Here is a 12,152-nt window from a genome sequence, read left to right on the forward strand (position 1 = left end):
ATGAAGTATGGATTGAAGTGGGGAGAGACATGAGGATGGGAGATCAGAGAGAAGGCTGATGCAGTAGTCCAGACGGGATAGGGTGAGAGCTTGAACGAGCAGGGTAGCGGTTTGGATGGAGAGGAAAGGGCGGATCTTGGCAATGTTGCGGAGCTGGGACCGGCAGGTTTTGGTGACGGCTTGGGTGTGAGGGGTGAATGAGAGAGCGGAGTCGAGGATGACACCAAGGTTGCGGGCTTGTGAGACGGGAAGGATGGCGGTGCCGTCAACAGAGATGGGAAAGTCAGGGAGAGGGCAGGGTTTGGGAGGGAAGACAAGGAGTTCAGTCTTGGACATGTTGAGTTTTAGGTGGCGAGCAGACATCCAGATGGATATGTTCTGAAGGCAGGAGGAGATGCGAGCCTCTGCGGTTGCACTTGAGGGTCACTGCGAGATGGACCGCTCTGGACCGTCGTCGAGCGTTGTCATCCAAGTCACGGCATATCCAACTTCCCTGATAATAACAATAACAACTGTGGTCTTTTTAAAACACTAATTATCTGGCAGACACCGTACTAACCACTGGCTTAGACACAAGATAATTGGGTGGTACACAGTCCCTGTCTCACACTGGGCTCACAGTCTAAATCCCTATTTTATAAATGAGGAAGCTGAGGCAGAAAGATTTAATGGAGAAAGGTAGGTCGGTGGTTTTGAACGGTCCCTGCTGGGTCACTTGGGGAGTGTCAGGGATAGGGATGGGAGAGGTAGTGGTGCTGGATCGTCCATGCAGGGTCACTGATGGAGAGTTAGGTTCGAGGAGGGCCAAGACACGCGGGTTGGATTGGTCACACGGCCAAGAAAGTGGTGGTGTGACCACTCACTCGGTTTGGGGTTATTGTTCAAGTTTATGCTTGGACAAAGGACAAACTGCCCTTATGAATGATTCACCTTATGAATGATTCATAAGGAACCGCATCCCCTGGCCCCTCCTTGCCTGAAGGGGAGCCGGGGCAGGAAGAGGATGAGCCCAACTAATGACCTTGGGCAAGTCACTTCACCCTCTCTGGGCCTCAGTTACCTCCTCTGTAAAATGGGGATGGAGACTGCAGGCCTCACATGGGACAGGGACCGTTGTCAGGCCTAATTTGCCTGCATCCACACTAGTGTGCTTAGCAAATACCAAAATAATAATAATAACAGTATTATTAATAATATTATTAAGACCCGCCAGCATGGAAAACACAGAGCGGCAGAGGCCAAAGAGCTCCTAAAAGCCAGGAACATAAAACTCTCCAAAGGCTCAAGCATACCCGGAAATGTTATTGCTTCCAAATGTAATCTCAAAAAGGAGATGCTCTCAAAACTCGAGATTTATTATTATTTTTTTAATGTGTAAGCTGGCATCACATTTTGGTCCATCCTATTTTACACTGTATTTTCCCATCATCCTTTTAAACAACCTAGAGGACAATTTTCTGCCCCGAAAGCTGTATGAGGATTTATTGATTTCTTGCTCCGACCCACTTACCTTGGGCTATATTTTGGGTTTTTACCTAAACGGACTCAGGATTTTGCTTCTGGGAGACAGCCCAACCATTCATATGAATGTCCAATACAACCTACAATTCTCACAGGCGATTTCGCAATTGTGGAAAATTTCACATTACGCGTCCCCTGTGCCTACTGCTACAGAGAGAGATTCAGGTTCAATCCTGACCTGAATTGCATCACCTGATTCCCATTCTACTCATCTGACCATCATTTTGATAGGGTTTAGCTGTTCTGGACAACAGGAATTCTTCAAGATATCTCAACGTTTTATTCTTATTCCGGCACGGTCATGCGAAGAAATACCTAGAGAGATGAAATTCCCTCGTGGAAACCACTTCTTTGTATTCCCTTTCCCACAAAGGGCCAACCACACAATTCCCAAATTCATTCTGCAAGTGAAATGTTTTCTGCAAATTTAGTCTGTATGCTGAGAAGCAGCGTGGTCTAGTGGATAGGAGCCCAGGCCTGGGAGTCAGAAGGACCTGGGTTCCAATCGTAGCTCTGCCACTTAATACTAATACTAATAATGGCATTTATTAAGTGCTTACTAAGTGCAAAGCACCGTTCTAAGCGCTGGGGAGGTTACAAGGTGATCAGGTGGTCCCACAGGGGGCTCACCGTCTTCATCCCCGTTTTACAGATTGAGGTAACTGAGGCCCAGAGAAGTTAAGTGACTTGCCCAAAGTCACACAGCTGACAATCGGCTGAGTCAGGATTTGAACCCAATACCTCTGACTCCAAGGCCCGTGCTCTTTCCACGGAGCCACACACTTGTCTGCCGTGTGATCCTGGGCAAATGACCTCACTTCTCTGCAGCTCAGTTTCCTCATCCGTAAAATGAAGACCGTGAGCCCCATCTGGGACAGGAACTGTGCTCAACCTGATTAGCGTCCATCTTCTCCAGTGCTTAGTCCAGTGCCAGAAAGAGGTAAATGTAGCAAATATAACATAGGTAAATATAAATAGGTAAATACAACCAATCTATGACGTTCGGGTCTGGGAGGGAAAAGGCCTGCGATCACACACTTTGTGACAAAAAGGCTTTAGGAACAGCTTACAGCTACTCTGCTTAGGACTGGAGGTATTTCAGATTATCCTGCAGCTACCCCAGCGCTTAGTACACTACTTGGTACATAGTAAGTGTTTTAGGAGTACCGCAGTTATTATCATTCTCATGAAAAAAAAAAACCTGAGGGAAAACAATGAAGACCATTAACTCGTCTCTTCCAAGGCACATTCAAAAAATAACAACAACAACAAAACTCGGCTGCTTTCTATCAGTGTGTTTGAGGCTTGTGATACAGAAGTGTGTTTGGGGGTTTTTTCTTAATGGTACTTGAAGTGCCTCCATGCCAGGCACTGTATTAATCAATGGGGGTAGATACAAGTTAATCAAGCTGGACTGTCGTTATCTCATATGGGGTTCACAGTCTTAATCCTCATTTTCAGATGAGGGAACTGAGCTGCAGAGAAGTGAAGTCATTTGCCCGAGGTAACACAGCAGACAAGTGGCGGAGCCGGGATTAGAACCCAAGTCCTTCGGACTCCCAGGCCCGTGCTTCTAATCTCCTGGGCCACGCTGCTGCTCTTCCAGAGAGCTGACCAATCATTCATTCATTCATTCAACCGATGGTATTTATTGAGTGTTTACTATCTGCAGAGCATTGTACTAAGCACTTGGGAGAGTCCAACAGACAAAAGAGTTAGAAGGCATGTTCCCTGCCCACATGAGCTTACAATCTAGAGGGAGCAATGCAGGTGTGCCTTGATCCTGAGGGAAGGCCAATTTCAAAACAGTACAAGGATGCTTTCATATTTAACGAGCTTACAGTCTAGGGATTTAACCCTCGGAGGTCAACAGAGGTTTGGGAAGCAGAGAACTGAAGAAAGAATTCGTTATTCTAAAAAAAAATTACCACCATTACTGCAAAACAAAAAAAAAATTATTCTAGGAGGATGCTATCTGTAGGGACATGGGCTGTCAATAATGGCATCTGCTATTTCTACAAATCATCATCCTCCTCAAAAGTATTTACTGAGTGCTTATTGTGCACAGAGTACTGTACTAGGCATTTCTGGGCTCATATTTCTATTAAAAACTGTGGCAGGGAATTGTGAACATTTGAAAACAGTTAATCTCGATGGGGCTCCAGTAAAACCGAACCAAGCTACAGCGATCCGGAGAGATCGGAAAGTAACTTTATGACAACTGAAAATGAGAAGTAGTGTGGCCATTCTAGTGAGAAGCAGAGGGGCGTAGTGGAAAGATCCCAGACCTGGGAGTCCAAAGGACCTGGGTTCTAATGCCGGGTCCGCCGCTTGCCTCCTGTGCGGCTTTTGGCAGGTTACTTCACTTCTCTGGGCCTCTGTTACCTCCTCTGCAAAATGGGGATGAAGACTGTGAGCCCCAAGAGGGATAGGAACTGTGTTCAACCTGACAAACCTGTATGTGCCCTGGTGCTTTGTACAGTGCCTGGCACCTAGTAAGTGCTTAACAAATACTATTAAAAAAACAAAAACAAACAAAAAAACCCACAGGGCTCTTAATGTGGTTGGAGTGCATATTTCCTGGACTGAAATAAATCTGAGGTAACATAAAAGTGTAAACACCGGCAAAGAATAATTCCTGGGTAACTCCTCTGTGAACATCTCTAGGAAAGGGCTTCCCAAAGAAAAACAGCACATCGCGTGCCGTATGTAACAAAAGACCAAAGAGCAAATAGATATCAGGATTAAACTTTACATATAAAATCCCCTGGCCACCGGCATTCCAAATCTCTTCTGGACTATTCCAGTGCTTGGCACATAGTATGCACTTAACAAATACCATCCCCATGGAAATGTGGACCTGACTCTCAGACCCAGCCCTTACACACACATCCTTACGTTTGGCCATTTCCCTTATCTGGAACTTATTTTCAGGTGTTGTCTCCCCTTCTACACTATAAGCTGCTTGTGGTCAGGGACCATGTCTACCACCTCGTTGAATTGTACTCTCCCAAGTGCTTAGTACAGTGCTCTGCACACTGGCTAAGCGCTAGACAAATACCCTGTGGACTGATTATTTCTTTAGAAATCGAAGCCCAAAGGCAGGATCCCCTCACTTTTCAATAGCCTCCCTTCCTTCTCCTTGCCTGGGCTCGTTCAGGGTCTCCAAAACCCCAACCTAAATGGCTCCCCCAATTGCTGATGACATCCTCTGAGGCTCCCCAGCAGTCCCCAGAAGCGCTGGGTCACTGGTTTGGGTGAAGTGTCCACAAAGAATTCTAACTGAGGAAAGGCCGAGAGGCCATTGTTAATCATTGCCTGGGTTAGCTCACTTGGCATTGACAGAGTCCTTTTCCTCCAAAGTTCCCAGTAAGGCTTGGGGGGCTCTTCTCTTCAAACCAGTCTGCGTTGCTCCCCATGGTTTCGGGGGCAACTCTCGGGTTCTTACCCTCTCCGGGTCTTCGGACATCTCCGGACGCGGCCCGCGCGTTCATACCAGGAAGAGTCAGCCAGAGGTTCAAAGCTTGGTTGCCGTTTATTTGCTATCAGCGGTTACATGGTTGAAAGAGAGAGAGAGCGAGAGAGAGCGAGAGAGAGAGAGAGCGAGAGAGAGAGAGGGAGAGAGCGCGCGCATGCCCCCCCTTTGTCTTGTTCGTCTCTTATACCCCCCGTTGCCCGGGGGCAGGGTTTTCTCGGGGGATGGCATATCGAGGCTTTGACCGCCCTCCAGCCACTAGCCTAACAACAGCTCTGTCCAGTCATGAAGCATTTGATCTGGCTCGCCCCCAGCCACCCGTTGCCAACCGTCGCTGGCTGCGGATATGGCCTTGAGGTTGCCTCCGAGCCTTGCAGGTGCAAGCTTGCTTTTCTTGCCCTGGTCTCTTTATCTCCTGTTGTTGAGTTTGTTTGGCCTTGAGCCGTTGGGTACGGTTTGTGTGCACATACTGCCTGTCTCATCGCCTTCCCCCGCTCCCTACGGGCATGAAAAAAGCTGGAGTTCCCTCCGGTGCGAGAGAAACCTCTTTTAATTGTCTTTTTCCCATTTTCCTAAGGACTAATGCCAAATAGATTTCAAAAGGTCTCTTACCTCTGCGGTTTCACTTGAGGGTCACTGAGAGATGGACCACTCCGGACCGTCGTCGAGCATTGTCATCTGAGTCACGGCACCAAATTACGGTGGAAGAGAAACTTTTCAGACTCTGAGCTGTGTTTAGAAAAAGGTATGTCAGAGTCAAGTTTTATTACTACTAGAGCTTCACCCGGCACCAGTAAGGAGAGGCGCTGAATGGCAGAGATTTCCCTGAGAGTCAAGGCCAGCTCAACTTCAAGCAATACAGAGCTTCTATATATATGAGAAGCGGGCAGCGTGGGTTATTGGAAAGATTGCGGGCTTGGGAGTCAGAGATCATGGGTTCTGATCCTGGCTCTGTCACTTATCAGCTGTGTGACTTTGGGCAAGTCACTTCACTTCTCTGGGCCTCACTTCCCTCATCTGTAAAAGCGGGATGAAGACTGTAAGCCCCACGTGGGACAACCTGATCACCTTGTATCCCCCCAGCACTTAGAACAGTGCTTTGCACATAGTAAGTGCTTAACAAATACCATCATCATCATCATCATCATCGTCACGTGGGACAACCTGAGTACCTTGTATCCCCCCAGCACTTAGAACAGTGCTTGGCACATAGTAAGCGCTTAACAAATATTATTATTATTATTATTACACTGTTGGTACAGTATTCATAATCATCAGAACAATACAATAAGATAAATACTTTAGGCTAGAAAGCAGTGAGTCCCTGGGGCTGTTTAGTCCTGGACCTCCTGTGATAGAGTGATAAGCGGTCCTTAGGCAGAGGGAAAGGTCAGAGAGAAAGGTGGACAAAACCAGGACCTTGACCATTGTGCTTCCACATCCCTCAAGACTGTATGCTCATTGTGGGCAGGGAATGCATCTGTTTATTGTAATCTTGCACTCTCCCAAGCGCTTAGTACAGTGCTCTGCACACAGTAAGTGCCTAACAAATAGGATGATGATGATGGCATTTGTTAACCGCTTACTATGTGCAAAGCACTGTTCTAAGCGCTGGGGAGGATACGAGGTGATCAGATTGTCCCACATGGGGCTCACAGTCTTCATCCCCACTTTACAGATAAGGTAACTGAGGCCCAGAGAAGTTAACTGACTTGCCTAAAGTCACACAGCTGACAACTGGCAGAGCTGGGATTTGAACCCATGACCTCTGACTCTCATGCCCGTGCTCTTTCCATTGGGCCATGATGCTTATGAATGAATGAATGAATGAATGAACCCCATCTCCACCCCACAGTATTTAGGTATCTATCCCCCTCTTGACTTGCTATGGGCAGGGAATGTGCCTGCTAATTCCATTCTATCGTTCCCTCCCAAGCGCTGGTCCAGTGCTGTGCATCCAGTAACTGCTCTTAAACCCCACTGACTGATTGATTGATGGGCAGATTGACACCTCTGGTCCCCTGGCAGCCCCCCCCGCCCCCAGCAACCTCGCCCCCGCCCCAGTCCCAGGGCCTGTATCGGAGAAGCAGCATGGTGTAGTGGAGAGACCATGGGCCTCAAAGTCAGAAGGTCATGGGCTCTAATCCTGGCTCTGCCGCTTGTCTGCTGTGTGACCTTGGACAAGTCACTTCACTTCTCTGGGCCTCAGTTCCCTCATTCTATAAAATGGGGATTGAGAATGTGAGCACCACCTGGGACAGGGTAGCCGGGGTAGGGTGGGGGTGGGGTGAGGAAGTAGGTTTAGTGGGGAAGGAAATCAGGGAAGGAGGAAGTGGGGGGAAAGGAGGTAGGGGTAGCAGAGAAAGAAATGGGGGAAAGAGGAAATTGGGGGAAGGGGCTAGGTGTAGGGGGGGAGGAGATCGGGGGGGAGAAGGAGGTGAGGGAAGGAGACGGGGTAGCAGGGGTGGAGAAGGTGGAGTTAGTTTGTTCATTCATTTGCTCATCCAATCAATCTGCTTACTGTGTGCACAGCACTGTACTAAGTGCTCGGGAAGAATACAATATAACGATAAACAGACACATTCCCTGACCACAACGAGCTGACAATTTAGAGGGGGAGCCAGACATTAATAGATATAAAGAAGGAAGTGGGGGTAGGGGCTAGGGGTAGCAGGGTAGGGGTGAGAGATTGGGTGAGGAGGAGGTGGGAAGGAAAGGGCAAAGGGGTAGCAGGGGAAAAGATGGGGAAGGTGGAAGTGGGGGAAAAGGGCTAGGGGCTGTCGGGGGGAGGAGACTGGGGAAGAAGGACAGGGAAGGAGGTAGGGGTAGCAGGGGAGGAGATGGGGGAAGAAGGTAGTAGCCGAGTTCTGCCCTTCCCTCTCCATCCAAACCGCAACCACGTTATAGTATAGTCATTCATCATATCCTGATTGGATAACTGCCTCAGCATCTTTTCTGATCTCCCAACCTTCCTGTCTCTCCCCGCTTCAGTCTATACTTCACTCTGATGCCCAGATTATCTTTCTACAGAAACGCCCTGGGCATGTCACCACCCACCCCCCTCCCCCCACCGTCAGAAATTTCCAGTTGTTTCCTAAAAACCTTCATATCAAGCAAAAACTCCTCACTATTGCCTTCAAAGCTTTCCATCCCCTTGCCCCCTTTTATTTCACCTCCTTTCTCTCCTTCTACATCCCAGCCTGCACACTCCACTCCTCTGCTGCCAACTGTGCCTCGCTCTCGCCTGTCCCGCCGTCGAACCTTGGCTCACGTCCTATCTCTGTATTCTAGACTGTGAGCCCACTGTTGGGTAGGGACCGTCTCTATATGTTGCTGATTTGTACTTGCCAAGTGCTTAGTACAGTGCTCTGCACACAGTAAGTGCTCAATAAATACGATTGAATGAATGAATGGAATGCCCTCCCTTCTCACATCCACCGACCTAGCACACTTCCCCCCTTCAAAGCCCTCCTGAAAGCTCACTTCCTCCAGGGGGCCTTCCCAGATTGAGCCCCCCTTTTCCTCTGCTCCTCCTTCCCTCCTCATCACCCCTACTCCCTCCCTCTGCTCTACCCCCCTCCCCGCCCCTGCCCCAAAGCACTTGTGTATATATGTACATATTTATAATTCTATTTATTCTATTAATGATGTGTATATATCTATAATTCTATTCATGTATACTGATGCTATTGATGCATGTCTACTTGTTTTGTTTTGTTGTCTGTCTCCCCCCTTCTTGACTGTGAGCCCATTGTTGGGTAGGAATTGTCTCTATCTGTTGCCAAATTGTACTTTCCCAGGCAACTGGTACAGAGCACTATACTACCAGAGCACAGTACGCACTCAATAAATACGACTGAATGAATCAATGAACTAGGGGTAGCAGCAGGGAGGTGATTGGGGGAGAAGGAGGTCGGGGGAGAGGGGAAGCAGGGCAAGAGATCGGGGAAGGAGGCAGGGGGGAGATAATAATAATAATGATGATGGCATTTATTAAGCGCTTACTATGTCCAAAGCACTATTCTAAGCGCTGGGGAGGTTACAAGGTGATCAGGTTGTCCCACGGGGGGCCTCACCGTCTTAATCCCCATTTTACAGATGAGGTCACTGAGGCCCAGAGAAGTGAAGTGACTTGCCCAAAGTCACACAGCTGACAACTGGACTACTTCTAGACTGTGAGCCCACTGTTGGGTAGGGACTGTCTCTGTATGTTGCCAACTTGTACTTCCCAAGCGCTTGTACAGTGCTCTGCACACAGTAAGCACTCAATAAATACGATTGATTGATTGATTGATTGATTGGTGGAGCCGGCATTTGAAGCCCTGACCTCTGACTCCAAAGCCCGTGCTCTTTCTACTGGGCCATGCTGCTTCTCCATGGATGGAAAGGAGATGGGGAGGCAGAGGTGGGGCAAGGAAGAAGTGGGAGGAAGGGGCTAAGTGTAGAGGAGGAAGGAGATGGGGAGAAGGAGGTGGAGGAAAGAGGCAGGGGCAAGTGTGGAGGAGATGGGGAGGTGGAGGAAGGGGGTAGGGGTAGCTGGGAGGAGGAGATTAGGGAGAAAGAGGTGGGGGAATGTGGGGCGGGCAGGGGTGGGGGGGGAGTGCTCCATCTAAGAAGGAAGTTACAGATAGGGAATCCACATTTTAAAGATAAAGAAATCGAAAAGTTAAGTGATTTGCCTACGGTCAAATAAGCATCCACGAGCCACTGGCAGAATTAGAACCTCAATCTTTGAGAAGAATAATAATAGTAATAAAAATTATAATGATATTTGTTAAGCATTTCCTGTGTGCCGGGCACTGTCCTAAGCACTGGGGTGGATACAAGCAAATCGGGTTGGACGCAGTCCCTGACCCACGTGGGGCTCACAATCTTGGTCCCGATTTTCCAGATGAGGTAACCGGGGCCCAGAGAAATGGGATGATTTGCCCTAAAATCACATAGCAGACAAGGGGCAGAGCCGGGATTAGAGCTCAATCATTCATTAATTCAATCGTATTTCTTGAGCGTTTGCTGTGTGCAGAGCACTGTACTAAGCATTTGGAAAATACAATTAGGCAACAGATAAAGACAATCCCTACCCAACAACGGTCTCACAGTCTAGAAGGGGGAAGGCAGACAACAAAACAAAGCATCAAAATAAATAAATAGAATTATAGATATCTGCACATCATTAATAAAATAAATAGTATAATAAGTATGTTCCTATATACACAAGTGCTGGGGGGGGGGGGGTAGAGCAGAAGGAGGGAGTAGGAGTGATGGGAAGGAGAGGAGAAGCAGAGGAAGAGGGGGGCACAGTCGGGGATGGCCTCCTGGAGGAGGTGAGCTTTAAGTAGGGCCTCGAAGGAGCGAAGTGAGCTAGTTTGGCGGATGTGAGGAGGGAGGGCATTCCAGGCCAGACATAGGACGTGGGCCAGGGATCGACGGCGGGACAGGCAAGACCGAGGCCCAGTGAGGAGGTTGGCAGCAGAGGAGCGGAATGTCCGGGCTGGGCTGGGCTCCCACCCCCAAATTGCCCTTGTGGGGTCCGCGTCCTCTCGGAAATCGGCGGGGAATTTAAAGAGCTGAACGGGCTGAGCTTGCGGGACTTCGCGGGAGAGGGAGGCCGCTGCCATGGCGACGGCCCGCACCGCCGAGAACCGCCGCCGTCGTCGAACTCGCCCGGTCCCGACCCGCCCGGCCAGCGCGCCTGGAGGAGACGCTCACCGGAGCAGCACGGCTTAGTGGAAAGAGCACGGGCCTGGGAGTCGGAAGGTCCGTTCTACTCCCGACTCCACCACTTGCCTGCTGTGTGACCTCAATAATAATAATAATGATAATGATGATATTTGTTAAGCGCTTACTATGTGCAAAGCACTGTTCTAAGCGCGGGGGGGGGATACAAGGTGGTCAGGTTGTCCCACGTGGGGCTCACAATCTTAATCCCCATTTTACAGATGAGGTAACTGAGGCACAGAGAAGTTTAGTGGCTTGCCCAAGGTCACACAGCCGACAAGTGGATGAGTCAGGATCAGAATCCATGACCTCTGACTCCCGAGCCCGTGCTCTTTCCACTGCGCCACGAGTCACTTCATTTCTCTGTGCTCCAGTTCCCTCATCTGTAAAATGGGGATTGAGATCGGGAGCCCCAGGTGGGACAGTGACTGGGTCCAACCCAATTTGCTTGTACCCACCCCGGCGCTCAGTACCGTGCCCGGCACATAGTAAGCCCGTAACAAATGCCACCATCACTACTATTATTACCACCGTATACAGCAGAACACTTTACCTCACGCTTAGCCTAATTGAAAGGGGCGTAGATGCATACACACACCCACACACACATCACAAACACACCCACACCCACACCCACCCACGCACATACACACACCCCACCCCCGACCCAAAATAGCTACCAGTCCGACTGGCTTTGGCCTTGGCCCCATTCAGGTGTCTCAGCGAAGATCTTTGATATTTGCTTTCTTTGTTCCGCGGCCCCAGGGAACTAGTTCTTCCCCCCTTTTATCGGCTGTTTCGGTTTTGGGGGGAGGTGCGGGTGCGGAGGGGGGAGTTGAGGAGGAAGTTCTCATTTGCTGGTCCAATTTCCTGCTATCTGCATCTCAGGCGGCTCATTACCAAGAGAAACCAGGGAGGATAGCCACCCCTCCGTCCCCGTGCTTACATACCCCTCGGGCTCAACCCCACCCGGCAGCCTTTATCATAACGATGGCGTGCGAAGCACTGTTCGAAGCCCGGGGGGATAGAACGTAATCAGGTTCATTCATTCAATCATATTTAGTGAGCGCTTACTGTGTGCAGAGCACTGTTCTAAACGCTGGGGAGGTGAAAAGGTGATCAGGTTGTCCCACGGGGGGCTCACAGTCTTAGTCCCCATTTTTACAGATGAGGGAACTGAGGCCCAGTGAAGTCAAGTGACTTGCCCAAAGTCACCACAGCTGACAATTGGCGGTGCCAGGATTTGAACCCGTGACCGCTGACTCCAAAGCCCGTGCTCTTTCCACTGAGCCAGGCTGCTTCTCAGAATTAGAACCTAGTCCTTCTGACTCCCAGGCCCATGCTGTATTGTTCTATTGTCCTCTCCTAGGCTCTGCTCAGAGTAAGTGCTCAATAATTGCCATCGATTAATGATTGATCCCAACAGGGGTGGCCAAGC

General features: G+C 49.4%; 1 long non-coding RNA gene across 1 annotated transcript; it reads right to left on the reverse strand.

Moving 5' to 3' along the window:
• Nucleotides 1–331: 331 nt before the first annotated feature.
• Nucleotides 332–11,669, reverse strand: LOC119932004. The gene is made up of 3 exons (XR_005452274.1): nucleotides 11,395–11,669; nucleotides 5,609–5,725; nucleotides 332–493 (listed from the first exon to the last, which is right to left on the reverse strand). It is a non-coding gene; the product is annotated as an uncharacterized LOC119932004 (long non-coding RNA).
• Between the last annotated feature and the right edge of the window lie 483 nt (nucleotides 11,670–12,152).

The sequence above is a fragment of the Tachyglossus aculeatus genome, chromosome 9, assembly GCF_015852505.1.
Source record: "Tachyglossus aculeatus isolate mTacAcu1 chromosome 9, mTacAcu1.pri, whole genome shotgun sequence".
Classification (NCBI taxonomy): domain Eukaryota; kingdom Metazoa; phylum Chordata; class Mammalia; order Monotremata; family Tachyglossidae; genus Tachyglossus; species Tachyglossus aculeatus.